The sequence below is a fragment of the Anser cygnoides genome, chromosome 2, assembly GCF_040182565.1.
Source record: "Anser cygnoides isolate HZ-2024a breed goose chromosome 2, Taihu_goose_T2T_genome, whole genome shotgun sequence".
Lineage (NCBI taxonomy): Eukaryota > Metazoa > Chordata > Aves > Anseriformes > Anatidae > Anser > Anser cygnoides.
Window position 1 is genome coordinate 109,465,731 of NC_089874.1, and position 25,825 is coordinate 109,491,555.

General features: G+C 40.8%; 1 long non-coding RNA gene across 2 annotated transcripts; it reads left to right on the top strand.

Moving 5' to 3' along the window:
• The first annotated feature begins 11,502 nt into the window (after positions 1–11,502).
• On the top strand, positions 11,503–24,864 carry LOC106034925 (uncharacterized). Of its 2 annotated transcripts, none has more exons than XR_010829612.1 (5): positions 11,503–11,723; positions 12,692–12,810; positions 13,877–14,206; positions 18,761–18,859; positions 21,844–24,864. It is a non-coding gene; the product is annotated as an uncharacterized lncRNA (long non-coding RNA). The 2 variants fall into 2 exon arrangements; XR_007168420.2 differs by lacking the exon at positions 11,503–11,723 and adding an exon at positions 12,242–12,333.
• The last annotated feature ends 961 nt before the right edge of the window (positions 24,865–25,825 follow it).

A 25,825-nucleotide genomic window follows, 5' to 3' on the forward strand; every position in this document is an offset into this window, starting at 1 on the left:
TGGTGGAGAAAGATGATGAAAACCAGCTCAAGCAGTATTGTGTACCTGATGTGAGTAAAATGCTTGTAACCTGGGCATCCTTTTTACTATACCCACTGAAGGAATAGGAGGAAGCTTTGCATTATCTGTGGAGACATCAATCAGTGAAATATTGATATGTGGTTTAACCAGTTACTTTATCTTATATCATAAAATTTGGGATATATTTAAATATAAAAGTCATAAAATATGTGCTTAAATTCAAAGTGGGCTTCTTGTCATTTCTTATTTTCTCAGTCTGTTCTGTATACAGATGGCATTTCATATGATTAGCAGCAACACATGATATGTTTTATCTTTACAGTGGACTACTTTTTATGACACTGCGCTATATTCAACATGCCCACACATTGCTGATGTTCCCAGATGTTGTTTTAGTGTTACTGGGGTCCCATGAGCAAGCTCACAGTGTAGTTGGAAACATTCTTCCACTGATAGAATAGAATAAAGAATGATTCAAGATATTTTAATGGTGTTTACTATTTGCACAAAGGCTTTGTGCAATCTTGTATGTCCCTTGGTTAGTTTTGTGCTTTCTGCAGGTTGCAAATGCAGATGTTTCAATAGGCAGTAGCAGTTTAAATATTACCTTCATGTGGAAATACATTTCATATTTTGTATGAAAGTGGAAATGTACTTAAAGTTTAAAAAGAATCTTAATTTGAACTTTGTTTCTTTATTTCTACTACTCACATTATTTAGAAATATGTAACAATCACATAAATGTGCCCATACAGTTATTTGTCCTGGGAATGAAGTAATCCTAGCTGATACATAATTAAGACTTTGTTATCCAAAGATGAAGACCTTTTTTAGAATGTGATTAGGAATTACTATCTTTATTTAACAGATAGGAAAATGTGAGGCAAATGTATACTGGCCACTGGTCAGTCACAAGAAGTCCACTGATTTATAAGCTGGTGTCCATGGGCCATGCTTTTAGCATAGTCTGAGAGAGATTCCTGGGCTGCAGCATTGGAAGGGCACTGGGAACAAATTCTTCTCAATTAAGCTATTAATAGCTTAATTTGGATGAGGAGGTGAATGTGTTCACACCCAGTGTTAGACACTTACATGCCCAGGCTAGGAACTTGCACTCCTGCAGTTAGCTGAATCTCTCCTGACTACACAGAGAGTGTGAGGAGCTTCCTTCCTAGGTCAGCCTCCGAAGTCGGGTACCAAAAGCTGTAAGGAAGACCACCCTCCAAATAGTCTACACAATTTAATCTTACACCTCACATTGCGTCTGTATTCAGGTTAAATATTAATTTAAGCTTAAGAATGTTTTGATATGTAAATAAATACATTGCTTTAAGAGACACTGCTTTTCTCTTCAGCAAGGCTGCGAAAAGCTGGCATGACTTCCATTGGCATCTCATGACTTTCTCATGTTAATCATCTGTGAAGTTCAAACACCATTCAAAAAAGGGACGAACATCTTTGAGCAGCAGCTTTGAACTTTCTTTATTCAAAAGGGCAGCTAGAACTATAATTAGGTGCAGCTAGTTTTCATTATTCAGCTCATTTATTATTTATTTATGTCTTCCTCCCACAGTGCCTGTGAGCCTCGCAGCTTGTTCTGGCAGAGATGGGAGCCTGAATGTTGCTCTGCTTGTTTCCAAGCTCCAGGTAATGCAGCAGTCACTGTGGCATGCCCCTGGATCCGTGAGCTGGGAGCAGGGTGCTGACCAAATGCAGGTGATGTTGCAGCCTCTAGCATCCCAACCTAAAAATTTATGAACACATTCTCTACCTTTTAGGCAAGCAGAGATGAGCTCCTGCGTTCACAGTTACTACCTCAACGTATTATAATTCTCGTCACTGCCTCACTGCAGTCTCTCCCTACCTCATGCTGGCTAATTTTTTTTTTTTTTTGACATTTTGCGTGTTGCTTTATTACCAAGTTCTGCAGGTCCTCTGGGGGGTTGGAGGAAGAGAGCTATAATTTTTAGTGGAGATAAAAGCAGGAAGGACATCATGGGATGGATTTTTGTCTGTTTTCTTGTAAGCTCCTGATGGTCAGTATTTTTTTTTTTTTTCACAAAGGTCATGCATGACCAAAATGGTGACAGCTTTAGTAACAAGTTGCTTTGCCTTGCCATACTCTTCAAGAACAAATTTCTTTTCTGCAATATGCGGCTTTCATCTTTCTGGAATTCCTTCCTCCTTGAATCCTTATCTGTGAAGGACTAGCAGATGGAAAGGCAAGAACTTGAGAACAGCCTGGTGGGTTTTGAGTGGGTGAGGTTAAAGTGGAGTACAGTAGAATTGTTAAAGCAGATATGAAATTTCTGGAGTGCTTTTTCATTTTATTCTAAAGAGAATAAGTAAAGATTTAGTCTACAAGTTGTTTTAGAATGAGGGCAGTGCAGAAAAGGGAAACCAGTGACCTACTTAAAAAGAAATTAAAATGCATTAAACCTCTTGGGGTTGAGGTTACAAAAAAAAAAACACCCTAATAAAAACAACAGAAAAAGTAACACAATGAATGTGTGCATGAAAGGAGACAACATCTTCATTTCTTCCCTAGAGGCAGCAAAATTCTACCAGGAAGAGTCTGACTTCTAGTCAAATTATTATTATGCAGTTATTATTATGCAGTTTAAAGGGATATTTTTACTTTGCTTAGACTTTTAGGGCACTGACTCTCTAATGTGTTAGAATCTCATCTAAAAACAAATGCTTCTCACCCTGTCAGGTATCCTAAGGCACAAATAAGTTTCTGTCATCCTTGTCTATTATTGTATTTATTAGAACAGTTATACTGTATTTCAATAACATTACTCATTTTTTTTTCCTTTTCTTTGCTTTTACATAGTTAGTCCCCATCCTGGATGACCAGAAGCTGTTTTTTGTTTGTCCTTTAATCACTGATCTGTTCACCTTGGATGGTTCTTCCAGGATTTAATGTTTCTGCTGGCATAGCTCCTGCTATCACCAGGTCATATCAGCCTTTCCATTGCATCAAAGTGGGTCCCCAGGGAAGGAGTCTATTTTACCTAATGCAAATCAAAACACGCAGACCTTGTCAGAGCTACTTCCACAGCTCTATGAATAATAATTACAAGCACAGGAATGACATTTGTCTTATATCCAAAGCTTTCGGAGTAATTAAGTTTGCTGGGAACAGACAGGCTAATCTGATACCTCTGTGGGTTATTAGGTCCAGCTGTTTCCACACTTTGGTACCCACGAAGAAACAAATGGCTGCCCCGCTGACAGGAGCATCCTGGTGCGCGGATTCTGCTTAAAACACTGGAGCCTCCCACAGCTGTGTCCCCTGCACCTTTCCAGGACCCAGCACCAAACCTGGGTGCTGACAGCGTCGCTGCACCAGAGCCTGGGTCACTCAGCACCAACCATGTTGATGATTCAGGATCGTCGCAGTGAAACAGGAGACAGAAACTGCGCACCAGACCCAAAACCATATGTGCCCTTACCCATCTGCAGTTCACTATTCCTGCCGTGGCAGACACTCAAGTTTCAAATTTCATGTTTGTTTTCTACTGTTGATTGTGTTCCTCGTGAGTTAATTTCACCCTCTTTTTCAATTTCTTATACCCTCTCGTTGCACTATCTTTACTCATCTTCAGTCTTCTTACTGCCTCATTTTTCTTCGGTTTGTCCTTTTTACAAACCCAGGCATGATTTAAACTCTCCCATCTTAATCAAAGTAGTGCCCTTGAACTCACCTGCTGTCCCTGTTTACTGCCTCATCATCCTTTTTCTTTTAATCTCTCAGCACACTTCACAAAGAGTTTACAATTGCTATCTGGTGTTCCATCAAAAACCCACTTTAATGCAGCCTCTGCCCTTGTACTTCCCTGACACCTAAGCCTATTATTTATTTCAATAACTATCACTTTCTTTTCTCTGCCCTGAGTAAAAGCCTTAGTGATTTCAATCTCTCTCCTTTCACAGCCATCCAGAATATTGCTGCAAATGCTGCTTTTCCAAATTTGGCCACAAAACTCCTGTGATTACTTCCCTTTATATTTCAATGACTTCTTTTCACTTCCAGGGCCTCTCTCTCCTTATAGAGCTGCATTAGTAACATTTTGATTTCTACTATTCAATCCCCATAATTACTGTGATTCAACTGTACAACAGCTATTTCTGTGTCAGAAGCTGGATGACAACAGGAGCTATGGGACCAACAAACGCACCAGGTACCACCTTGCAGCATAGACCCCGCCTGACAAAATCCATGGTCTGGTCTGCGCTACGCTGCTAACCGATACTCCTCAAAGATAGGCAGGACCAAACCTTGACACTAACTCATCAACAGAAATGCCCGTCTCCACCACAGGTGTTGCCATACAGAAGAACGCTCTCTCCATCCTGGACGTCGCCCTCATGCAGGGTGACAAGAGATCGCTTGGCTTTGAATTGCCAGCTGACGTTTGCTGTGAATTCAGCCACCTCAGCTGCAGGCTGGTCCTATATATATGAATATCTAAAATACCATTTCCATTCCTTGTTACAGTTCTTCTTTGCACTGATATCTAAAAAACCAAGGGTAACAGTTAAGGCTGCTGGAATTGATACCAGCCATGCTGATGAATACTGTTGTGACATTTCCTTGTGCTTCCCCATCTGTCCCATATGTACTTCTGTCCTCACTTGTTTAATACTTAGATTTAACCTGCTGGGAACAAAGATTGGAGTTAAGAGGGGCCTTATTCAGAGAAACCATCCTGGTGACAAAAGTAGTTCTGACCATATACATAGATCCTTGCAGAAATTGTGTCTATTGGAAATTACTGTTAAAAGGCTTGGGTGGAAGAGTGGTATAAAGGAAAGGGAGGAAAGGGGAACCAAATCCCAGTCCTATTGCAGGTTCGTTCTCCTCTCTCACAGTTTTTCATCCATTTGTGGTGTGGATGATTCTGAAGTGCCAAATGTAATATTTATAATCTCAAAATCTGCTCAAATCAGTAGACGTTCAGCACTTCAAATGCTGTCTTCTCTATTTTGCATGATCTAACTGCAATTGGTGTTAAGATATTCCTATTTATTCTGGAAATACAAAATGTGTTACTTTGCTCTTAATCTGCATAGACTGGAACCATCTGCTGTGATTCACAGTTGAAGAACAAGAGCTTATAAATTCTGTCTAGTACTTATACCCAGCCCTCATTAAACAAATAATCACTCCTGCTAACAAGTTGTAAGTCAGACAAGTGTCCAATTACAATCTTACGTTTAAGCATGTGATTGATGCAGTCCCTTTAAAACAAAGCAAAATCAAGCAATGGCAAAAACAAACACAGTTGAATGAACTTTTATCTTTTGCTTCCACCTGATGGTCAGAAAGGCAGCTTTTAGTGGCTCAGGTAGAGGATGAGTGAAGGTTGTCCTCAGGTGTACCAGTGGCTCTGACTCCCGTGTTGTGGAAAAGGTGATTTGACAAAAGAAAGAAATGATCAGCGAGTTTGCCTCCAGAATAGCAGAAAACAAGAATCAGCAGGAACAGTTGTGCAGTAAGAAGACCTAATTGTGAAATATATTTTGTTTGCATTGTACCCAGGTATAGAATCATAGAACAGAATCAGAGAATCATTTAAGGTTGGAAAAGACCTCCAGGATCATCTGGTCCAACCATCCCCCTACCACCAATGTCACCCACTAAACCACGTCCCTAAGCACCACGTTCAGCCTTTCCTTGAACACCCCCAGGGATGATGACTCCACCACCTCCCTGGGAAACCCATTCCAATGCCTAAGCACTCTTTCTGAGAAGAAATTAATGAAGAAATATGCCACAAGCCTGCTTGATTTAAATGAGGAACATGAGGCATCCCATTTGCCTTGCACCCAGACATACGAGACTGTTTGATTTAGGTAGCAAGTGAAACATTGCGTAATATCTGTTTAACATACAGTTGCACAAAAATAGTAGAGCTAAGATAGCTGTGTCCAGTCTGTAAAAATTTGACGGAATCAGATGGCTAGCATGCAGTTTGCAAAAGCGTAGCACCCATCTGAAGTCGCTGCCTGGAATGGCGCTCGGAAGAGTCTAAAGCCTGTCTGACAAGCCAGAACAGACTGGGCCTGACCTACGGAAAGAGGAAGTAAAGCTTTTCACCAGACTGGTCTTGATCCGTGGGGAAACCACATGTAAATACCCATGTAAACACCGAAGGGGCTTGGGGAAGGGAGAATATGCCCCTGTTGGTTCTGGCTTCCCTTTGTGGAGAGCTCTTGAAGTGATCCACCTCAGCGCTGGAGACCAAGAACTGTCAAATGATGCAGCCATCAGAAACCTCGATGCAGCATCAGTCTCGTGGTGTTGTAAACCTAAGGCTTGACTAGTATGTTTAACTACTGCTTGTCTTTTGGTTTTTAACAGATGGATTGCCTACAGGGTGAGCACAAATGGGCACCTGCTTGTAGTATTGACTCTCTCAGCCCCTCCAAACTCTCCCTTCATGGTGGTTTCCAGGTCCCTAACAAGAGCAGCTCCCACAGCTGGCAAAAAGCAGCTGCTGCTATTGACACCAGCTTACAAAGCTTTGCAGAGGCCAAAAATAAATTCCTGCCAGGAGGAATAAAACTGCCCAGAAGCCAAAGACAGGAAAAGGATATCTGCAAATCCAATCGACCAGTTATCCTGTGCAGGTAGATAATGAAGCGCTTTTGATTCATGCACTGTACACTAAGTATTCTCTTTGGTTTGGGATGTTTAAGGTAGATAGGTAAAATTATATCCTGCCCTTCATCCGTGCCCAGTGTTTGTCATCCTCGGGCAATCAAACTGCTGATTTGGTCTTGGTCTTAAATCCTGCCAGACTGTACCAGAGGGGAATTTGCTCCTGTCTGATAGGTACATAGATTTTGTTTCTGTCCTAAATAAGTAAGTTAGAGAAAGAAATAAGAGCAGCAAGGCTCAATGTGTTAGAGCAGATTTGAATCTTTATTTAGCTTTTTTTCCATGATGCAAGTCTTTCTTCAGCCCACTATCTACCCTTATGTCTCCCAGAACATATTTTGAATGATGATGCACACTTTCTGGAACTGTTTACTCAACTTATTTGTCATATTTGCGCAACATTTTACAAACAAGATAGGTCAAATTTTTTCCTGTTGACATAATTCAACAGACTTCACTTAGGTTTGGCTAGAAGGAATTTGGTCCAATTAGTTTTGTTTACAGATTTATTCAAAATTAGGAAATGCTTTTAAATGCTAGGTCTGCACCTAGCTTTCTGATTGGCTGACCTTATGATGGGAAAATACCAAGGCCCACTTTTTGCTTGTGAAAAATGCCATTTATGAATAAATGTAGGAAACTTCCAGCTCCTTATGGTGAGGTTTTTATTGTATGTTCTGTATAAAATCTTTCAATCAAAGCTTTCCAAGGAAGAGTTCTTTCCCCCATCCTTTTAAGAAAGCAGGTTTCCCCACGATCACAGTGGTATGGCTTCTAGAGGGAGCAATAAACCAGTATCTAAACTGTTGAAAGGAAAAACCACAGACCTTCTCAATGAATTCAATCTGCACTCAGCTTAAAGATGTCAACTTTTCCTGTCTTTAAATACAGGATGTGACAGAAGTTTTAGCAGAAGGGGATGGTACAACAGTGCTGTAACTCTCTGAATGCTCCAAAGTGATTTAAATGGTTTAAGTTATAGGCAGATCTCAGTCCCAGACCTCGTCAGAACTGGGCAGGTGTAAAACTATCTTAAAATCTAAGGGTCTTGTAAGACCTCATAAAATGATTATAACACAGCATGAAATCTCACCTTGGCACTTTGTATCATTGTATTTCTCATGTCTCATTTTGAATATAACACTTTCTTTTGTGTCTGGAAAGGCCTGAGATACTGGGCTTTATCTTCACAGCATTTTTATGATTGGATAAACTTTAGGCTAGTTTGGTTCTAAAGGTCTGAGCCTTTATGTCTGAGCCTTCAGAGGAGAAGATTTTAAAAACATTCTCAGCTCCTTTTATCATATATAGTACAAGTAGCATGTTTGGTTAGGCAGCCCTCATATCTGATTAACAAGTGTGAAACTTCTCCCCTGTGTGTAATATTGCACCATCATATTTGTACACAGCAATACTTTTATAACTGGGTGAAGACATATCACAGAATCACAAAATGGTTGAGGTTGGAAGGGACCTTTGAAGATCATCGAGTCCAACCCCCCTGCCAAGCAGGATCACCTAGAGCACATTGTGCAGGATGACATCCAGGTGGGTTTTGAATATCTCCAGAGAAGGAGACTCCACAACCTCTCAGGGCAACCTGTCCCAGTGCTCTGTCCCCCTCACAGTAAAGAAGTGCCCTCTCATATTCAGCCGGAACCTCCTGTGCTTCAGTTTGTGCCCATTGCCTCTCATCCTGTCACTGGGCACCACTGAAAAGAGACTGTCTCCGTCCTCTTGACATCCTCCCTTCAGATATTTGTACACGTTGATAAAATTTCCTCTCAGTCTTCTCCAAGCTAAACAGGCCACACTCTCTCAGCTTCTCCTCATATGAGATGATTCAGTCCCCTAATCATCTTAGTAGCCCTCCTCTGGACTCGCTCCAGTATCTCCATGTCCCTCTTGTACTGGGGAGCCCGGAACTGGACACAATACTCCAGGTGTGGCCTCACCAGTGCTGAGCAGAGGGGGAGGATCACCTCCCTCGACCTGCCAGCAACACTCTTCTGAATGCAGCCCAGGACACCGCTGGCCTTCTTGGCCACAAGGGCACACTGCTGGCTCACGGTCAGCCTGCTGTCCGCCAGGACCCACAGCTCCTTCTCCACAGGACTGCTTTCCAGCAGGTCTGCTCCCAGCCTGTACTGGTGCTTGGGGTTATTTTGCCCTAAGTGCAGCACCCTGCATTTGTCTTTGTTGAAATTCATGAAGTTCCTCACTGCCCAATGCTCCAGCCTGTCGAGGTCCCTCTGAATGGCAGCACAGGCCCTGTACAGATAGTACAGCTACATGCAGATACTTGTCTGGAACAGTCCTGGTTACACAGCTAGCCATCCATGTATTACATGGGAATTCTATAAACTGGTGCGCATTTTTTTCCAAACAAGGAGCTGAACGATATTAGGATAATTGTTACTGTTTTACTTGAAGAGGTAGATGATGCACTGGCCTTCTCAGCTGGCAGTACTGTTACGAGCAGTACTGTCAGGCAGCATCTAAAATGATCAAGGGGCTGGTTCAAGATGGAAAGAGTAACCTTTTTGAGAAATGTGTATAAAAATGCAGAACTTACTGCCATGCAGAATCATCAATGCCAAAATAACACGCATGTTGAAAAAGGCAAATGAGACAAATCCTTGGAAAGAAGAAGAAATACACTGTAGGCTGGTAAGCACAAATGTCACTTCTGGGCTCGCAAGTGCCTGAGCTTCAGGCTGTTAGGAACCGGGAGGATTTGCCATCTGTATTTGCCCTAGTGCAATGTGTCCCAGGCTCTACTACTGGTCGCTGTTGGACCATGTGAATCTTTGGTATGGACTCCTGCAGCCACTCCTATAGTCATATGTTATGTCTCTAACATGCAAGTGCAAAGCAGAGGCCTAGGCTGATACAGTAATTTAACAGGCAAAATTGTAAACATTGAATCCCACTTAGGATTTTCATTAAGATGTCCAGTTCCCTTCAAAAACAACAAGAGGGAAACTTTTAAAAGCCTTGAGGTTGCTGTTTCTTAAAAGATTGGGCTTGAGACCTGAAGAAAGTGCATGTGCTTGGAAAGCTGGCATTCGTAAGACTGCACTATTAGCTAGTAACAGATGTTACCTCTTCTTGGAGGCAATACACCTTACCTCTCGTTTCTTTATGGTGAAGAACACTGCATTTAAAACAAGATTTAATCAACAGCTACCTTAAGAACGTCTTGGTGAAGACTTGCCTGATTGACTCAGCCTGCCGTCTTATTTTAAAATGAAAGGATGAAGTAAATAGCAGGCTTTAGTGTGAGATAAATGGTCACACCGAGCGAACTGCTGGTTTCTCAGAGCCAATATCTTGCTTTGTCACAGCTTCTCTCTCCATCCTGTGATCTTTGGCATAGCAACAGAAGTAGTAGTGTTGCACCTGTGAATTTTAAAGGCCAAATCGATAGGAGACATACTACTAAAATTCAGAACATTCATCAGAGTGTGCACAAATATGCCAGTAGCATCCTGAAACCTTTTAAAGTAGCAGAGCTGGCTAGCTTTTGATACAGGGTTTATCTTGTGCGTGGAAGGATCGCTCCACAGCCTTGTTATTTAGTGCCACCCAGTGGACATTTATGTCAATTGCTCAGGTCTCTGGTTATCTCCACAAGATGACAAATTTGAATACACCAGACAAGAGCTAAACTGGAGCCTTAGCTGACAGCCATCTTCATCATTAATTTAACCCCAGCGACTGAGCTTTGCGCTGAAGTGGAGGGACGAGGACAGGTTTTTTTAATTAATTAATTAATTTTTTTAAGCTCTGGGGCAGCAACATATCCAACTATGTCTTCCATGTTTTCTAAGTAAATGTGGATCTTCATTCCTCAGAGGTGTCAAGAAAGAGGTAGCCCTGGATACATACCTACAGAATCAAGGCAGAATCAAGGCATATTGGCTTGGTGGAGCTGATTTTGGTGATATTTGGACAGTTGCATTTTTGATTAGATGTGCAATCACATGGCAGACAACCTTTTTTTTTTTTAATTTTTTTTTAATGTAAGCATGATTGCACAATTTTAGGAAATAAATGGTAGCATGAAGTACTAGTCAAATGGTTCACCAACATGAGCATGAGCAGACTACTTTACTCACAGTAGTTGTGTGAATTATGCCTACCGTCCTAAAAGGAATGCCAGGGCACATTTTGAGCTTTTCAGTTATGTATGTGCTATACATGCTATAGGAAGAGAACCCATTTTCTATAGATCTGTGAATGTCCTAATTAAACAACTTAGAACTACTTATTTTAATCTGAAATATATTGAATAATGTGTATGGCAGCTGGTACTACGCAAAAATACCGTTAGCATTCATTTCTGATTTTCTTCACTGATTTCTACTTTGGGGATCATCGTGGTGTTGTCTACAAGCGCTTTAAACTATTGGTAATAAAGTACTTTAACCATGACAGTATGTGTGCTGGGTCTGGCTGGGATGGAGTCACCTTTCCCTGCAGCAGCCCACACAGTGCTGTGCTCTGCACCTGTAGCCAGAACAGCACTGGTATCACTCCAGTGTTGTGTCTGCTGCTGCGCAGTGCTGGCACCGCATCAGGACTCCCTCCAACCTCCCCAGAGCCAGCAGGCTGGGGGTGGGCAAGTAATGGGGAGGGGGCATCACCAGGGCAGCTGACCTAAACCAACCAAAGGGCTATTCCATACCATATGATGTCACACTCAGCAATAAAAGGTGGGAAAGGGGAAGGAGAGGGGAAGCTCTCATTATGAAGACATCTGTCCTCCTGAACTACTGCTATGCGTATTGAGGCCCTGCTTCCTGGGATGTGGCCAAATAGTGCTTATTGATGGGAAGTAGAGAATATATTTTTTCTCTCTCTGTGCTTTCCCCCCACTTCTTTTCCCCTTTACTTAAATTATCTCAACCCATGAGCCTTTTTTTTCTTCTTTACTTTTTTTTTTTTCTTTTTTTCTAGCATACTTTCTTCTTCTAAGTAGGAGGGGGGTTGAGAGAGCGGTTGTGGTGGAGTTCAGCTGCCCAGCAAGGTAAAACCACCACAGCCTGACGTCCCCAGACATGTACAAGAGATAGCAAGGGGTATTGTTTATATATTCTTAATAAACAAAATTTCTGTGGTGGAGTAGATAATTCTGGTGTGTAGTATGCCATTTATTACAAGCATCTCCATTTTTCATTAGTTAGCTACTAGGTCAAATACTAGAAAGAACTTAAGTCAAATATTAAGAAGAAAGCACTGAATGGCCTGTTTTTCTTCACTGCCCCATATTTTAAGTCATATATTGGGAAGAAAGCACAGAAAGGCCTTTTTTCCTTAACTGCCCCATGTTCTAGATCACAACGCTTAACAGCCAAAAGAAGCACACTCTTGAGTTGTGGAGGGTAGGTCTTTTCCTTCTCAACAGTGATGTTCAACGCACCAAAACAGTAACTTGTGAACAATACTGGTGTTCTGAAGAAGACACCTGAATTCCCAAATTCCCAAAGCATGTTGCACGTCAGAAATGAGACCTTTTTTTTTTTTTTACAACCCAATCGATAGATGGCAGTGCTCTCTCCTACTCTGATGCTGTGAGAAGGGCCTCCTGTCAGTTGGTCAAGACTGAGTTCCTCTGCATTTAGGAAAGACTGGTAAAGGTGGGAACTGTCCCAATTCGGTATTAGATCACGTCTTGAAATGCAAAAGATACGCCTGCAGTGGTCAATGACCAGTGTTTCCATGCTTCTGTCACAGAAGGAGGGTGGAGACACCCTGTAAATCTGAAATACATCCTGAAAATTCTGTTTATAAAATTATTCTCTAATGACAATGTGCAAGATAAAATGGACAAGGCCCCAGATATTCTTCCTCATCCTGTGGCACCCTTCTTTGTCAGAATAGTTTGAATTGTTTCCTTTCATGAAAAGTGGTAGAAGAAACTTCTGTAAAAATGAAAGGCTGTTTGTACAGGTTGAATTTAGCCAGGGAAATTAACTCTCTTTGTTTATTCTTTAGCCAACGAGATGAGATAACTTCTTCTACAATCCATAACAGCTGAAATATTGTGTAAAGGAACCTGTCTGCCCTGATTTACTAGGAAAGAAGCTCTGGAAATTTATTGCCCTGGGAAAGAGGTAAGAATATCACTGATTATTATGACCAGATTTTGTAATTTTAAAGAAAATGCGTGCGTATTTTCCTCACCCTGCAGGGTCCTGGCAAGTGACTTTTTTTTTGCTGAGGAAGAATTATGAGTAAAGTGTAAACTGGTATATAAACTTGCCCACAAAAGGAAGAGTTATGCTTCAAATATATGCCTATCTGCAAAGCATATTCCTTTCCTATTGCCTCCTTGTGACCAGAAACATAATGTATAGCAGGTCTTTGAGCAGAGCATGCAGAAGGGTCCCTGCAACAAAAGCTGCTTGAAGCAATCCAACCTGTCTTTTGTGATTCAGGGAGTGCAATGACACCGCAATGTTTTGGGCCAGCATATGATGTTTGGGTGTCTTATCATTCAAATGATAAGTAGTTTCTCAACTGTGGAGCCTGTATCTCCCACTTGAACAAGCCCGAAAAGAGATAATATGTCAGTAGATACATTATTCATATAAATATGAATTCATATGCTCTAATCTTTCCAGGAAACCGAGGCCTATAATTTGATACAAAACATACTTATGTTTTTACCCTCAGTGACAATATTTTTTTCATGCAAATAACAGATATCAAAACATTCAGCTGCAAGCACAGCTTTGGGATTTGCACGTGTAAGCACAGATGTATGTGTATGGAGTTCAACTTATTGAAAACATGGCCCAGTTAATGCTTTGGTTCTTATGGGAGGAAGAATTAAGAGGCACCAATTTGTGTGTAAAATTCTGGGGAGGTGCAGTTCCACATAATAAAAATGTGAAGTTAACTAAATAATAGGAACATATTGCCTTCATTTTGAAGTCCTGTATCCCCAGGAGAAGCCCTAGACATTTTCTTTATCATTCTAACATGTTAGTGACTCCCATAACATCTGAACGCATCCATAAAACTTCAGAACACTTCACCATCTGTAAATGTTCTTTTCTACTTGTTTTTTTTTATGTTTTGGAAAATAAAGTTTTGTCAGGAAACCATAAAACCTGGAAGAGCGAGTACCTCAGTATTAGATCTTACTGTCTTTCTTTTCTTTCTTCTGTTCTGTAGGTGAGCAAGTGGATGTCTTGCATAAAGCTGGAGGATGAGTACCAAGCTCCAGCACTGCATTTACTTTCCAGGCTCATGAAACCCTGGTTGCCTGCTATCACCATCCTTTGTCCCACCTAGTCCAAGGAAGAACACTCATCAGCAGGCCAAGCCCTCTGCGTAGTTGTTGGACACCCGATTTTTCCAAAATAGCTTGAGTTTATCTAAGAACTGGCAATCTTGACTCATTTCTTCAGTGCTGTGTCCTGACCATCCTTGGAAGATGCCTCTGATGAAGTATTGCCTGTGCATCCCAATACCCACTGAAAACTAATTTATCTTAAGACAAGCGTAAGTATTTTAAGCTCTTTCTCTACCTTCACAGCCGTAAGAGATTCCTAAAATTCTCCAGGCAAAGCTAAGTGATTTATTTTCAGAGCTCAGCAGTTCCTCTTTTTCTATATATGTGAGGATACTCCTGGATGAGTAAGAAATCTTAATGTAACCAAATCTTCATTCTCCAAAATGAGAATGAAGAATACTGCCTAAGTCAGCAGACATTTTTATAAGCTAACCTTTGCAAGGCAGTAGCTTGTGAATAGCAATTTCTCATCTCCCTTGCTATGGTGCAATTTATTCCTCTGGAAAGACATTTTAAGTAAATTTATCAAAGGCAAAGGTAATGATGATAATATATTAAAAGCTCCCAAGCTGGTTAATCTTTAGAGGCAATGGAAAGTTTATTGAGAGCAATAGAACATCCTGTGCCAGCCTCCAGTCACAAGACATGAAGGTGTTTATTTTTAAAAACCTGAGTGTGGGTTGTGCTTCACAGTCTATTTTCCACAGTATCACACTGAGGCCAAGGAATCTTTGGTGCTGGGTAGGGAAAAGGCAGCAGCCTATATGCACAGTGCTCCCCGAACACTACTGGGGTCTCGCTGTCAGAATTGAAATAAAAATCCCCAGTAAGTTTAGGTAGGGGGTTACTGTTCCTCTGAGATGCTTATATTCGGGATTGGCTTGATAACACACGCAGATACAGTGCTGGTCATAACATCTTGCACCGTGACATACAATGGCTTATATGACAGCGCTTTTGTGTTTTACACACATATTTTCTTGTTGTTAATGGGGGAGAAAGAACCTCTATTACAGAACTAAAGAGCTTATTTAAGGATGTTTTTCTCTGGGGAAGTTTATCATGTCTCCTGGTTTAATTATATCACTGAGAGTATTTTAATTTTAGTCCCCTTGTGAAGCTCTATGTGATTTTAAACATTATTTCATTTTTGGCTTAAAATGATTTTGAAGAGACATATGCTAAACTGAAAAGAGACATTCTAAATCCTAAGAGAAGCTACCTACATAAGTTGTCATACTGCTTCAGTAGTAGCAGTCTAGCAATTTCCTATAGCTGTATGGATGCTTTCCCTTTCACAGGCAAGTTTCTGCTTTAGAGCAGAGAGACTAGATCCAAAAATACTCCAATTTTATTTCCCCGTGGTAGCAGTGCTATGAATTGTGTGCCTGCTACGAGGCGGGGAGGGAGAGGAGTGTTGATGCAACACATACTAGATAGCTATGTTGGCTACATAACTAATTTCACTAATGGAAATTTCACTAATGGAACATAAAATTTCACTAATGGATTCCCACTGGAAATATGTTAATAGGCAGCAGTGCTTCCATAATACACCATTTCTGACTGTGAACAACTGTAAATTGCAGAAGTGCTGGAAAATACACTGGAACACCTGATTCTCTTTCATCCTGAAGATATTCAACGCAATTACCGTATATAAAAAAAGACATAAATGCTAAGCATAGATGCAAATACAATTTACCTTTAGATAGAGCCTTTATTCCACCAGAGTGACATAAATGGCTTGAGAGCACGAAGAGCTAAGTTTAGAGCAGCAATGGCTGGGGATAAATAGAGCAAATATGATATTACTTGGGAAAGTACTAACAGTTGAGAAAAGAGAAGAAAAGAAAAAAAGAGAAGAGAAGAGAAGAGAAGAGAAGAGAAGAGAAGAGAAGAGAAGAGAAGAGAAGAGAAGAGAAGAGAAGAGAAGAGAAGAGAAGAGAAGAGAAGAGAAGAGAAGAGAAGAGAAGAGAAGAGAAGAGAAGAGAAGAGAAGAGAAGAGAAAAAGGAAAGGAAAGGAAAGGAAAGGAAAGGAAAGGAAAAAGGAAAGGAAAGGAAAGGAAAGGAAAGGAAAGGAAAGGAAAGGAAAGGAAAGGAAAGGAAAGGAAAGGAAAGGAAAGGAAAGGAAAGGAAAGGAAAGGAAAGGAAAGGAAAGGAAAGGAAAGGAAAGGAAAGGAAAGGAAAGGAAAGGAAAGGAAAGGAAAGGAAAGGAAAGGAAAGGAAAGGAAAGGAAAGGAAAGGAAAGGAAAGGAAAGGAAAGGAAAGGAAAGGAAAGGAAAGGAAAGGAAAGGAAAGGAAAGGAAAGGAAAGGAAAGGAAAGGAAAGGAAAGGAAAGGAAAGGAAAGGAAAGGAAAGGAAAGGAAAGGAAAGGAAAGGAAAGGAAAGGAAAGGAAAGGAAAGGAAAGGAAAGGAAAGGAAAGGAAAGGAAAGGAAAGGAAAGGAAAGGAAAGGAAAGGAAAGGAAAGGAAAGGAAAGGAAAGGAAAGGAAAGGAAAGGAAAGGAAAGGAAAGGAAAGGAAAAGATGTCACTCAGGAAGTGTACCCAGTAAATTAAAGGGATCCAAAACAAACTTGTATGCTTCACATTGTTGTAATAGTATTTGTTCACTAAACTGGAATCTGCAATTACTGTGAAGATTGAGTGTACAGAAAAGATCAGCATGTGAAAAGGATAATTAGTACTTTAAAAAGTGTGAAAAAAATGAGCATCTGAAGCATGATATTGCAAAAACTAGTTTAATGCTGGAAAGGGCAGAAATTTAAAATATCTCATCTACGAAACTTTAAGCATTACAATTTCTAAGCAGAGAGGCAATCTCCTACACCAGATCTCTGCTAAGCCCTGGAAGAAAGGAACTACCTGTCTGGCAAAAGGCACATTTTACTGCCCCTAGTTTGTGACTGAGGGTGCAATATATACATATAAATATATATAACAAGATACAATAATGTATATTGTATATTTATATGTCCAATGATTATACTTCACAAATAAGTAATAGCAACACCAAGACAATACTATTTTGAAATATCCAACTTCAAGGACAGCTTTGATATCTGTGTATGTAAACACAGATGTACATGGAGTTCTGTCTTCTGAAAATCTGGTATTGACAACATTTTGGGTCAGATGGGAGGAAGGATTACAAAAGTATGAGTCTGCAAACCCGAGGGAAATGCAGCTTCTAATGACATAAATGTGGACTGTACTGCAGGCAATTGTAGTGGCAAAAATTACGGTGGATGCAGGCTAGCAATACCGCTGTTTTCCATCACAACTGGGGAGTTCAACTGCAGTGGCTTCAAATTCAAACGGTCCAGAGATTTTGTTGCTATAGCAGCATCAGCCATCCACTGAAGTCCAAATAAAATGTGATACCATTCCAGTTCTCTCACATGTGCCCATTTTATTTCATAACAAGACCTTGGAATGCCATCATGTATCAATACTAGCGCACCCACTGCATTGAACAGAGGTAAGGGTATTGCTTTTAGGAAATACATTTCACTGCATTTAGCCTGATGAGAAGAAGCATGAATCATAGCACCAAAGAATGTTTTCATGGCTAATAATAGACTGCAATTATTATTTTTCCTGAAAAGCACTTTCTACTGTTACATAAGTCTGCAGTCGATAGTCTCAGGGACTATATGATATTTGCATTTCAGTCAGATGAGAGAATATTCTATAAAAATGAGCTGTGTTTTATTTATACATACATGAGTCCTACTACTAGAAGAGCGTCTTTAGCGTTTTCATCCTCTCGCTGTGCCATAACAACAGGTTTCTTCTTCAAAAAGTGCATCTGAGTGCTGCTGCTCTGTTGTCGAATTTTACAGGGAAATCAGCAGGCCTACATCAGCTTCTTGTCATGCCAAATTCAGTGCAACTTCAGCCAGCCATCTGTAGCCAGTTGAATTGCTTTGCTTGCTGGGCTGAGTGAGTTAGCACTGGGAGCTCGAGGCTCTGCCCACCCTGAGTGGCTGAGAAGCTCCATCCACAGGTGTCGCACTGCAGCTTCCCTCTTCCCACAGGAGTGAGCTTGGACCAGGAGAGGTGTGCGAGCCCTCATGCACACCTCTGGGGCTACACCCTTCCAGCAATGTGTGCTGATCCACATTTCACACTGTAAAATTTTGTAGCAGTAGGGATCAGGATAAATGTCTAAGCTACACAAAATAGAGGGGCAGAAGAGCTTCTGTACAAAGTCAGAAGGCTTCTGTATGAAAACTTATCACTTTTGTTAGATTTGCCTGAGATACGAGAGCTTGGTCGGGAGGCAAAGCATTGCACAATGTGGATGAAGAGACTTTCAAAATTATGTAGGAAATTCTGTGAGATGTCTCAAGCTTAGAGTCACTTGCGTATGTTTTTCTCTGAATAAGGACTGTGGGGTAGGAATAGATAATGTGTACATACTTGCAAGTAGCCTGGAAGCATCTCTTATTTAATCAATAGGTCATGAGATCCTTCACTTTTAGAATCAGATTTTTGTAATATATGTATTTTTCTTTTCTATAATGAGTTTCATTCCCAGGTCTTGGCAAGTTTTTGTGAATGCAACAATGACAACATGGCACCTCGCTATGTTCATGACTAGACTGCACCCCACATTATTCCCGTCAATTTCCATTGGAGAAGAACGGCATTTGCATTCAGGTTCTGGTGGAAAGAACTGCTTGCAGTCTCCCTCCAAGATGAGAATTACTCAGCTAAAGGGAAAATAAATCCCCATGCACATTGCTGTTGCCTTACAGATAGTATTCTTCCATTGAGGACAAAGTCTGAGACCCAAGAGAAAGGGAACTGAGGAGGAGTGGAAGAAGAATGGATGGCTGACTGAAAATCATTGCTTGGTAAGGGTCTATCTGAAACTTTTTTTCCAGTCATGAAGAGTACAGTATCTTACTGGTTAATTCATTATCTATATCCTCAAATCTAGACATGTTTAAACAAATACAAAGGTTAAGCCACTTGCATCCAGAATACTGAAGGCCTTTCTATATATTAAAAATAAAAGCAGATGCTACACTAGTCTTTAAAAGAACTGCATTTTGTTCTGAGGCCAGTAAATCTGACTTTGGTGCCAAGCAAATTTGTAGAAATTATAATGAAGACTAAAATCAGTGAGTGAAGTGTAAATATGAGATATAGGGGAAAATTCAGCACTGATTTCTTCTTATTCACAAGTTTATTACGGTCTTTTGAAGGTGTCAATGAGCAGATGATTACAGTTGTACATACATTTTCAAAAATCTTTTGAAAGATTCCTTATGAAAGGCATGTAAAGCTGTCATGATCAAAGACAGAAGATGTCTCAGGGATTAATACAGAAAAATAGGGAACAAATGTTAAGAATTAATATTCTGTTTTCACAAATGCACATTTCATGAAATTCTTGTCATTCATCTCACAAAGGTTGCACTTGAGCTAGGAAGGATGCTAAGAAGAAAGGCAAGGTTGATCTACAAAATGGAATGACTTCCTCCTGAAAAGAATAAGTAGTCTAGAGCTCTTCAACTTGGAAAACAAACTGTGGGAGGAAACAGGGAGATGTGATAAATTTTATAATATCATAAGTGGTGCAAAGAAGGTGATTAAGGAGTGGCAATTAATTATTTTTCACAGTATGAAAACAGCAGAATGCTCAGTGAAATTACTGGGAATTGGGTTCAAGAGAAAAAAAAAAGCAAGTTCTCTTTTCATGGAGGGCATAACTAAATCATTAACTCAATTTTGCAGAATGTCACGCAGTCTAAAGTTTAAATGTCTATAAAAGGATTTAGAAACATGTATTGGAGACACTAGATCATTACATCCTAAATCCTAAAAGTTGCAAAATGAAGGGGATACACTAGAAGAAAGATCCCTCTACATAAGCTATCATTTTTACAGACTGGAGTGGCAAACAGGAACCTTGGCTAGATGAGCCTGAGCAGCTATGGCACTTTGTATGTCTGGAGCTACCTAAAAAAAAAAAAAAAAAACAAACAAAGGAAAACCAAACTCAGAGGGTCCCAAGGGAACTCAGAATGCAAGAACAGCAAACCCCAAGCCTCAGTACAAAACCTCCTGCCATAAAACGGTGATAATTCGTTATTTGTGTTTTATTTCTGTAAATAAACAAATATATCTCTCTTGCTGAGCAAAATTTCACACAGACATCTTTTCACACAGCTATGTGAGAGACATGGTGTGGATTCCTGGGTTATTCGTTTTGTGCATGAAATACTACATGCCAACCTAAACTTCTGGGGAAGGGAAGGCTGGCTCATTTACCACTCTTTTGGCCAAGAAATGACACCAAGAAGTTTCAAAGGCAGTCTGTACAGTGTCTTTTTTAGGCAAATTAGCAACAGTCCCCTTTTAGAGATTCATAGCAAATGTTTTTATGCTGCTGGAGAGTAACATGTCACTCTGAAAGGCTGAGGCTAGAAATGTATTTTAAAAAACCACAGGCTTCTTTCTTCCACTCTGTTTCTGCACTCCTTTCTTCCCTAATCTAGTCTAGAAAAATGCATTTACCATTTATTCACTTATAAAAATTATTAATACCTAATCTGGAAAAAAAAAAGTTAATTTGAAGTCATTTAGATTCCTGATGCATCAATGAATTTGATGAATCACCTGCAGTACATGATGCTGGGCCTCGCATCACTTTGCATTCAGCCTTATCAGTCTGCTGAAGTTTGATCCTTTAGCAGGTATCATCTTATATGGGCAACACTCCCTCCTGTGAAGTGGGTCATGTCTAAATAAATCTGAACGCACCATCTGGCATCTGAGTTAGCAGCAGGTATTGGCTTCCTCTTAAGGGAAAAAATACCATTTAAAAACAGTGAGCACTTTCCTTGTTTTGGGGGTAAAATTGAGGGAAGTCCATGGATTTGTTAAGGACTTAATGACCAAATTGGCTCTGGCAAGTGAAAGAAGGCTTAGAGTAGTATTAATTTATCATGTGTAGTATGTACATTAGGACTAGAATGATCTCATCACAGGGTATTTTACTTATATATATGTGAAAAGCAGATAATTCCCTGAAATGTCTGTTTTCTATCTGTACTCAGACTTTCCTACTTTTTCCCCTACTTTTTGGTTGCCTGGCTTTCCTCCGTTGCAATAGAATCATGCTTTCCTCTTTCTCATCTCAGGCATCTATTCTTGACTTTATTTGTTATCTCCTTATCTCCAACCCCTTCCCCATCTTATTATACCTCACTAAAAGTGATTCTGCATCTTCTTTTTTTTTTTTTTTTTTCCTCCAATCTCATCTGCAGCTCCTGGTTCTTAGATGTTTTGTCCAGCCCATTGCCTTCTTCCAAGTCATATCTCAGAACCACTGCTCCTTCATTCTCCTCAATCTGGTCTAGGGAGGTAGACTAAATTTCTTTATGGTTGGGATGTACACATGTACAGGGGAGAGTGAAAGAGAGAAAAGTCCACACTCACATTGCAAAGCTTGCTCCCAGAACCAGGCACCAAGTGTTTGGGTGCAGCCATAATCTGATGAAGTACCAGCATACTGCAGTGAGTCTGAATAAGATGCCTAAATACTACAAGGTCCTGGTCCTTCCTTACTGGTGGGACAGTAATCTCATTTTGCTTTGTAAAGCAGAGTATATGTGACACAGAAATTATTTCGGGGAAGCTAATGTGGAACATCAATCTGTTGTTATTAGTAACTTCTTAGGCTGTCATTGACATTTTGAAACCCTTACATGACACTGTTGATTATAACAACTGTTAAGTCTGCATTTTTTTTTTTCAGAGAGTTATCAGTGTGTTTTCAAAGTGGTTTCAGGAGCTCATCACTCCACAGTTGTTTTTATTCTTCTCACAGAGTGAGAACATGTGTGAAGACAAAGAGAAATATACTGGGTTCTCTGGAGAAGAGATTGCCGTACTCATTTATCACCTGCAACCCATAAAGTGGGAAGCCTGCCTTCTGCACAGCCTGAAACAAGGACAAAACTGGTCCCCAAGCAACTAGCAGATTAACTGTAGCATGCTGCAGCAGTGCAGAGTTTATGGTCCTGCAGCCTCCATAACCATCATCACAACATGAGGCAGGATGGGGAATGAGAGAGCCGGCAGAGGAGGAAGAGGGCAGGGTGTTGTCCTTGCACGGAGGTAAAAATGGGTTTCTAATTCTTCCCCTGGCCCCTTCACTGCCTTTCTCCTTCAGGGGTTTTACATGTGGAATATGTTTTTGATGAAGTTGTCAATGCTGAGAAATTAGCAAAAAATCGTTGAACAAGCATTCTGTCCTGTTATGTATTAGCTTAGTTCCCCTAGAAGTTTTTAAAGCAAAAGTCCTCAGGTTTTCATCTTGAATAAAGGTGACCCAGATGAGCTTTTATCCTTGGGCTGCAGGTTACAATTCAGGCTGCCAGCGTGAAGGGAACATAAGAATTGATTTTTCCTTCTGCTTGAATAATTAAGACTTATGTGCAGGGCAAAAGTTGAAGTGCCATCCTAAAGCCTGGCTAGGAGCTGCAGAGAGTTATAAACCCACAGGGCAGATGCCCAGCTAATCCCTTGGTCAGGATATGGTAATCTCAGATATGAGGTCTGATTAGCCACTTATTTCTTCTGCTGTAACTGTAAAAGGCTCTGCCAAATTTTATACAGGTGTAAAATGCCTACATATGAGAGGAGAAATTAGGATGTAAGCCTGTAATATGAAAAGGAGGTGTTCTGGCTCACCTTGGAAATAGGTACATGGATAAAGTTGTGATCAAGGAGCTAAATGAATGATTTGCTTCCATGGTTCTCACAAGTGATTTTCCTAATGCATTTCAAAATAATTGTTTTTGACCTGTGGTGCACAAATCTCACAGGAGTGCCTCAGAACTCAGTGCTGCCCCCAGATCCTCTCTGACTCTTCTCAATTCTGTTACTGCTCTATTCAGAAATTAGTATGCCAGTTTTCTGAGCAGAAATCCTCGGCTTTGAGATATCTAGATGTATGGGGTTTACATGGCAAGGTTTTGGTAGCAGGGGAGCTGCAGGTGTGGCTTCTGTGAGCAGAGCCCAGCAGCTGCCCCATGTCAGATCAGAGCCAGCTCCAGACGGCTCCAAAAGGAGGGACCTGCTGCTGGCCAGAGCCGAGCCAGTGAGTGATGCTGGTTGGGCCTCTGGGAGAGCAAATTGAAGAAAAGTGAAAAAAAAAAAAGCAAACAAAACAACAACAACAACAAACTGCTCCATAACAGCAGCTGGGAGAGAGGAGTGAGAAGCAGCCCTGCAAACCCCAAGGTCAGTGCAGCAGGAGGGCAGGAGGTGCTCCAGGCACGCAGCAGCAGTTCCCCTGCGGGCTGTGGAGAGGCCCCTGGTGGAGCAGGCTGTCCCCCTGCAGCCCATGGGTCCCACACGGAGCAGATCTCCACGCTGCAGCCCGTGGAGGAGCCCCCGGTGGAGCAGGTGGATGTGGCCTGGAGGAGGCTGCGGCCCATGGAGAGCCCCCGCAGGAGCAGGCCCCGGGCCGGAGCTGCAGCCCGTGGAGAGGAGCCCACGCAGGAGCAGGGGGTCTGGGGGGAGCTGCCGCCCGTGGGGGACCCGTGCTGGAGCAGTTTGCTCCTGGGGGATGGACCCCGTGGTACGGAGCCGTGTGGGAGCAGTTCTTGAAGAGCTGCTGCCTGTGGGCAGCCCCCGCAGGCTCAGTTCGGGCAGGACGGCATCCCGTGGGAGGGACCCCACGGGGAGCAGGGGCAGAGAGGGACCCTGAAGGAGTGACGGAGACGAAGTCCACTGGCCACACCAGTATGCTTTCTGAGTGCCTCTGATCCTAATTAAAAATCTAACATCCTAGACTTGATTTGAATTCATTGTTATTAAGAAACGTCCCTGCTTATATTGATATGAAGGTCAGAACATGTACTGAGTAAAGGGATCAAATCTTGTTCTTAGTTTCATCTGTGTGACCTCACTGGCTTAGTTGAAAAATCATAAATGCAACTTAAGCTCTAACTTGTCTTACCACGAGAAAGGAGGAGATGGATTGTTGAAGGCAATTGGGAGTTAATGAAGTCCTGAAGAGAGGGGCAATAGATGGGTGTTCACTCTACAGCTTGCTGTGCTGATAGCAGGCTACTGTAAGTTAAGATTTTCTTTAAGCTAGTCTATACCTCCTCCTTCAAGAGGCATGATATGATATAGGCATGATATAGGTATGGCAACCATACTCTGGTGCCTTATACACTGAGCCCTTCAAGGATTTTAGACAAGGGAACATGTTTGTTTTCGGTTCTTGATTTGAATTTGATCTCCACATAAAGACCTCTAGGCATTGTCCTCCTTTCACCTTGCTAGGAGGCATCCATGAAAATTCAGATACCTGGCATTAACCTTGCCTGTTCTGGATGCTCTGTTGGGCTTTTGCAACTTGTCGTAGAAATGTGGCAGACATCACTACATTCGTCCTTGTCTGTTCCACACGTAGAACTGATGACATGCTCGTTTGCCATCACATCTCAGCCTGCAGTCGAAACAAATGTCATGTTGATTCCTTTCTTCACCGAAGGATTTGGGTTGGGGAGAGAACCAAAATGTTCAGAGAAATGCTTCAGGTCACTTTTTACATTGTAAAAGCATTTCTGAGTGAAGGATTTGGTGTTTATTAATAGTTACATTTATTAATGATCACATTCCTGCAGTTTGAAATCCTCTGTCTATTGGGACAAATTAAGTGCAAGTCAAACTGTCCAAAATCACTCAATTACTTTTTTCCCTGGGGATGGATGGGCCACCTTCAGAAATCAGAGAGCAGTTCATTTCCATGCCCCTTGGATTCTTTGTCTGTTTACTGAAATAACAAGGACCCCATCTGCAATGTGTTATAGCAATATAACTATAGTATCTGTTGTTTGCAACATTTCTACTGCAATTTATCATCTGCCATTTATGGTGCATCACAGCAAAAAGGAGAAATGGTGGAATTATACAAGAAAATGAAAGTTAGAGACAAGGAGAAAGATAATCAAAGACCCCAATGCACCACCAAAAAAACCCCAACCAAACAAAAACAAATAACAACAACAAAACACCATTAAATAAATAAATAAATAAATCAGCGAGCATTTTCCATTGATATCCATGGGTTCCAAATCAGCTTCTGAGGAAGTTCACTGCTTTTAAATTTTTTTATTTATTTGCAACTCAGATATGCTTCCGAATGAATAATAAAAAATCTTATACTTTTCAGATAGCATGAACATCAAAACAAAACTGTGTATTTTTTTCTGATTTTTTTTTATTATTTTCTAAGTATGTTTAAATCAGATACTCTATCAAAATCAACAATCTGTTCAAAACTGTGAAGGTCACTCATTTTATTTTTCTTATTTGGTAACTGTGCTATATTGTCTCATTTAAATGTCTAAAAAGATGGTGATGAGAGAGAAAAGAAGATAACAAAATCCTAAACAGCGATGATGTAAAATATTTTATTCCAGATACTTTTACTGACTTATTTCTATAGTCTTTAAAAAAGATGTGCATATGAAAATTGGTCAAAATCCAATGTGTCAAATGAAGTAATAGTGAAGCAATTTTAACATGCATTATCTTGACCAACTGGGAATAAAGCCAGGTGCTTACTATACAGGTATGGCTATTGAAATGTATCATGCCTTTAGAAAACAATCAAGAGGCTTGTTAGTCTCATCACTTAGAAGAAGGGAGGAATATATAGAGAGAATTAAAAACCGTTCAGGTTGAGAGAGGGCAGAAAATGTGACCTGTTATGTCTTTTTTTTCTACCCTTATTTCACTGGAAGGTTATGGCTGTAATCTAAGCCAACAGAAAAAAAAAAAAAAGAAAA